The sequence below is a fragment of the Erpetoichthys calabaricus genome, chromosome 7, assembly GCF_900747795.2.
Source record: "Erpetoichthys calabaricus chromosome 7, fErpCal1.3, whole genome shotgun sequence".
In the NCBI taxonomy this organism is placed as follows: domain Eukaryota; kingdom Metazoa; phylum Chordata; class Cladistia; order Polypteriformes; family Polypteridae; genus Erpetoichthys; species Erpetoichthys calabaricus.
This window is the reverse complement of record NC_041400.2, coordinates 155,930,989-155,936,988: the sequence shown is the minus strand read 5'-3', so window position 1 is coordinate 155,936,988 and position 6,000 is coordinate 155,930,989.

Below are 6,000 nucleotides of genomic sequence, written 5' to 3'. Positions count from 1 at the left end.
GGATGTCACTCCCAATGTAGCCACTGTAACATTTTTCCACTTCTGCATCCTTGCATGGAAAGGAGATGTTGCTCCCTCTATGGTCTCCCTTTATTAAGGTCTCCTGGCCAGGTAAGGGAGCATTGTTCATATCGGCTGGGACTCTGGTTCGTCCATCACAATCTTTACTGCTATATGCAAATTTAAAAAGGAATATATATTTTAAAATTTTAATAATCCAAAGTCAATTAATTTACATTCTGTATTTCCCTTTGTTTTATGTAAGCTGTCAGTAAAGTACTGAGAGGCATAGCAGCAGATAGGCTAGTGCTGCTGTCTAAACTCTTTGAAGGCTGAATATTTTGTCCAAAAAACTCAGTTTTCTGAAAAGCACAAAAAGCAATGGCTTCACACAGAAATCAACATAAAACATCTGTTGCTGTGGCTGCTGTCTGTGCTTATTCTGCATCTCTGGCAGCAGTGGCTGGACGGTGTCTGCTTGATGGCCAGCAGGAATACATGGCATGCTGGCTGTGGTGGCAGTCACAGTGCAACGGAATCTGGTTTTTACCTGTTGTCATCATAAGTAGTGGTCCTCCCAGGGGGTACATCACCTACACGAACATGTTGAACACCATGGTCAGCTGGGGACCGATCAGATGATTCTGGTACCTCACTTACGTTGCATCAAAATCGAGTCTGACAAGTCCAAGTCCGATTCAGTGATAATACGCAAAATATCGTCCATAAAGTATCCAAAGTATTTTGCTTTGTGCATTTTCTTTGGTCTCTCACCAGATGTCAATGCCATTTTAGAGGTTGTTTGCTCTTCACTACTCATGCACATGCAGGGAGTTGAGGTCCACATCAACAAAGCTAACTTTCTTTCCAGCAAAGAGAGTCGAACTAAAATGTAACGGTGAGTTTTGTCACAACTTAGTGCTGATTACCATACTCTACCCATGAATTTCGACAAAAGTCGACATCTGCCTTGAAAGAGTTAAAACCGCAAACTTTGGGGTCCAAAACTCATCCTAACAACTGGCTCTGTCAGTTTTTCTTTGGATACTCTAGGTTTACTTTCATGTTGGAAAGATGTTTGTGTTCAGGTAAAAAGTGACTCTAGACTGGCCTGATTTGAATATTTGTGTATGCATGAGTGTGCCCTGTAATGGTCAAGCTTACCGTTTAGTACTGGTTCACGTTGTGTGATCAATGCCCAATGTGACCATACCATTAGATTAAGTGAGGTAGACATCCCAGATAATTACTGATTAAATATAAGGATAAATCAAAAAGTAAAGACAATTTGAAAATTAATTAACTGCAATGGATAGAAGCTGACACAATACAATACATTTGTAATAGCTTATGGGTAGTTTGAACACGCACAGCACATGTTCTGCCGTTAGTCTAGTTGAAGCCAAGGTCAAATGAACATGGACGCTCTACTGCAAGATTGCACTATTGTTAAACAACACGCCTAAGTGAGATTTCTTTGGGTAGAGAGGGTGAAACCTGCTGAAATTCACTGAATAAAATCAACAACAATGTACGTGAAATTACTTAAAATCTTGTAACCACATAACATTTAATTTTCTGCTGAAGTTCACTTTCATTGATTTGACCAGTGCAGTCTTGAAGAAAATGTAATTAAACACTGCTAGCATCATAAAGTTTTGTAAAGATGAATATAGATATTGCTGTGTGTACTGTATATATAATTTCTTTTTATAATATTGTAGTGCTGCAGCAGTTCCAACCCAATAGATCTTTGTTGTTTACATTTCTCTTTTAGTTAACTTGCTTTCTTTAGCACATTGGAATCGAATAGACAAGAAAAGGCCATTCAGTCCAACAAAGCTTGCCAGTCCTAGCCACTTAATTCTTCTAAAATAACATTGAGTGTTGAAGGTCACTAAAGTCCTACTGTCTACCACCCTACTTGGTAACTTATTCCATGTATCTATGGTTCTCTGTGTAAAGAAAAACGTCCTGAAGTTTGTGTGAAATTTAACCTTAACATGTTTCCAACTATTTCCCAGAGTTCTTGATGAACTTAACTTTTGAAGGACATCTCTCTGTCGCTTCCCTATTTGGACTCCATATGTGACTTTGGTAGGTTTGCTGTTTTTCTAGGCTCCCCCACAGCAGTCTCTGAAGCTGCCAGCTCATACTGTTGGTGACTCCTTAGTGATGTCATCCCCAGGCTGATACAACTTCTCACTGACAATACAATATTTAAAGATATGCTATTTAAATCATGCACAAATACTGTAACTAACATTAATTTAATAACTTAATACTAACAAAACAACAGAAATGATTCATAAAAATGATTAATATACATTTAAAATTAACCATATAAATAAAAACAAGGTTTACTGTCAGCAGCTAAATAAGTAAAATACTTAATTATTGCCTAGTCAGGCTTCAATGTGCCCTGCAAAATGGATTGTTACCTTCTGTTCACTCTGCAGTATATCCAGCACTCTTGACACTGAATAAATAAAAATGTTTACTTCAAAATCATACAAAAATAAAAATATTTAGATACAAGAGCAATTTCACAAAAGCAGAAATTATAAATGATACCTAAAAAATACCATTCTCTGCATAGGCCTTACACTGGCAGCATATTGGGACAGTTATATTATGACTCCTAAAACGTTTTCCTCTAATCTTCATGCAACTAATGTTTTTCCCTCAGGCATTCTCCCTGGAACTCTCAGACGATTTATGCTTTATTTAAAGGTACTTCTGAGGTCAGAGTTCACCCTAAACATTTATGGCCAAAAGGCAACATTGCGTGTGGTGGGCCCTGGGAACAACTCTTTTTTAAATGAATTGCATGCCAAGTGTCTGAGCCATATTCACACATAACCGGGATTCCAACATCTAAAGACATTCAATTACAACCAGATAACTTAGACCACCACCTTGTTGGAAATTCTTTTTTCTTATTTTTTATTCATTATTTTCATTAACTTAACTAAACATTGCTGCAGCTTTGTGATCCAAAGAACTGGAATTGCCATTCACAGTGTGTAGATCATGTGCTCTTGGCAGGGCATCACACGATTGCCCGGACAATAGTCTTGTTTTAGAGATTTTTGTTCTATCGGTGTCATTTGATCTGGATAGGAGTGTGCTTTAAACTCTTCTGATCTAAATCAAATGTTAATTCTCTTGAGAGAGTGCAGATTTGCATCAACTTGATGGAGTTAGCATTTCTTCTGTCTCAGACTGTAAATGTTCGATCAGATCACAGTCTGGCTGCTCTTTATGCTCTCTGACGTAGTAGCTGTTGAAATGAATAGGTAAACCAATTAATCTAAAGTTACCTTCAGATCTTTTTGTATGTATTTTAAATGTGGCCAGGTTAAGGCTTCAGGATGGCCAGATAACTGTGTTGGACTGATCAATTTCACTAAAAGGGAAAAGAATGATGTTCTGTATATATTAACATTGAACTGAAAATGTTATTAATTTAATAACTGTGCAGTATACCTACTGGAAATTTATTTTGCTATTTTATGCAAAATTAAAAACTTGCAATTAGAGAACAAACTGACACATGTAATAGCTAATATTATCACAACAACAACAAAGGATAATATACTACAGAATACCCAATAAATACAGTATATGCTCTCATGTGAAAAAGGAAACTCCCACCTCTTTCATGTCTGTGTTTTTTATATTACTACACAATACATGATCATTTAGTATTCACAAAGTCCTGAACCTAAATCTATTAAATATTTGTTATCAAGTTAGAAATATCTAATTGTAAGATGTGATGAGGACTACATCATTATGTAAAAAACACAAATTGAAAAATTGGTATAGTTTTTCACATGACTGTGCGTATCTCGTATAATATTGTGAAAGTATTGGGCATACCTGTAGTGGTATGATGTCTATTTGGGAACATCTGGGACTGCTAGATGGCATCACTTCTAGTCAGGTTTTACAGGGATCATGGAGTTGGGAAGTGGTAGTTGTACAAGGGCTCAGCTAATGGAAGCAGGCCTAAGTGAGAAGAGTGAGAAGAAATATCTCCCCCATGCTCTTGAGACTGTACTGGGAGACACAACAAACGTTCTTGTGATGGCACATATGGATGTGCCATCCTGGAGGAGCTGGACTACCTGCGCAACCTGAATTGGTTGCAGATACCGCCTCCAGTACCTCCAGTACTAACAAGGACACTAGAGAAATGCGAAACTAGAGAAGAATCAGTCAGAAAGGATAAGGGGAAAGCAATTGTCTATGGCCACCACCTACAAAACCATTCCCATTTTGGGGTTTGTCTTACTGTTGTCTGTCTAGTGCACCTCATGTCACTTTCATTTGCACCAAAACAGGTGAAGTTGATTCACAATTGCTTATTTTTCTTAACTGGACAGATTGATATTCCTGGAGCTTAACTGACTTGGTGTTAGACTGTGAGGATTAAGTGTTCCCTTAATTTTTTGAGCAGTGTATAATGAGATAATATTTGCCATTTCCTAGTCCTTTGAAATTTCCCCACTGCATAGTGACTAAAAAGATGCATCAAGGATTTATATATGTACTCGCTAACCTCCTTTAGAACTCGAGGATAAATATTATCTGTTCCTTGTGATTTGTTGGATTTCAGCCTAATTTGAATTGTTATTCTTGTACCTTATTTAGTCGAGAAAGTTTAACTGAGGGCGGCACCGTTGCGCAGTGGTAGCTCTGCTGCCTCGCTGTAAGGAGACCTGGGTTTGCTTCCCGGGTCCTCCCTGTGTGGAGTTTGCATGTTCTCCCTGTGTCTGCGTGGGTTTCCTCCCACAGTCCAAAGACATGCAGGTTAGGTGCATTGGTGATCTAAATTGTCCCTAGTGTGTGTGTGTGTGCCCTGCAGTGGGTTGGATAATGGATGGCTAAAGTTTAACTTAAAACTAAAACTGGATGAACTTTGCAACCAAATGCAGCCTAACACCATAATATGAAAACATTGTTCATACAATGAATGAATTCAAGCTTATTCCTAACTAAAAAGGTGATCCTTAAAACAAGCAATAGGTTTGGTGGAAAGCCTTTTTTATACCAGAACATCTAAGAATTTAGATTTTACTCACAGCGCAGTGAAACAAAGATTAGTTTTTCTTCCTCAAAACTCAAGGAGCCCCTGTGGAGTTTCCACAATTACCTCTTGCCCTTATGGGCTTTCTCAATCAATCATAGTTTCCCTTCACATCCCAGAGGAACGCATGTTAAGCTAACTAGCCCAGTATATGTGAGCGAGGTACACGTCTGAGTGTGCACTGCAATGAAATGGCTTCTCAAACAGCGTCACATCATACTTTGTGTCTGATAATATCCTGACCCTAACTTGCCATTACCCTGGTAAGGAGGAGAAAATGAATTCAGAAAATTCATGTATGGTTGAATAAATGAATGGCATAACATTAAATTACAGAAGGAGCAATAGGGGTTAAAGCCAAGGCATCCTCTGTTTTTTTTTGTTTTTGTTTTTTTGGTTCAGCTGTTAAAAATGACCTTCCTAACGAGTAGATTCTGAATTTAGATGACTAAAAAAAAAAAAAAAGAATCACTAAAATATAAAGCTAAAAAGATCACTTGAAACACAGCCGGAATTTGATGCTGAATTTAAGGTGAGCACTGCTATAGTTCAGGCTTTTAAATTATGCGGGAACATTAACTTATAATAACATTTGTTTTTCAAGATTTTATCAAATATAATCATTTGTCAAGCAAGAGTAAACTGTGGAAGGTGAACAAATTGTGCAGGATGAATTTAGTAGTCTGATGAACGCTGCACCCCCGCATTAACATAAACAAAAATGAAAAGGTGTGAACAACCATGCTAAGATCACAGTGGGAGCGTTAGAGCTTTGACAGTGCGATTACAGTGAATGAATGATTAAGTCTTGAGAAGCACCACAAACACAGCCACATGAGCAAGTCTGCCCATCCTTGTAAATGTGGGATTCATGTGTTATACTAAAGTAATTTTTTTGCAGTTTT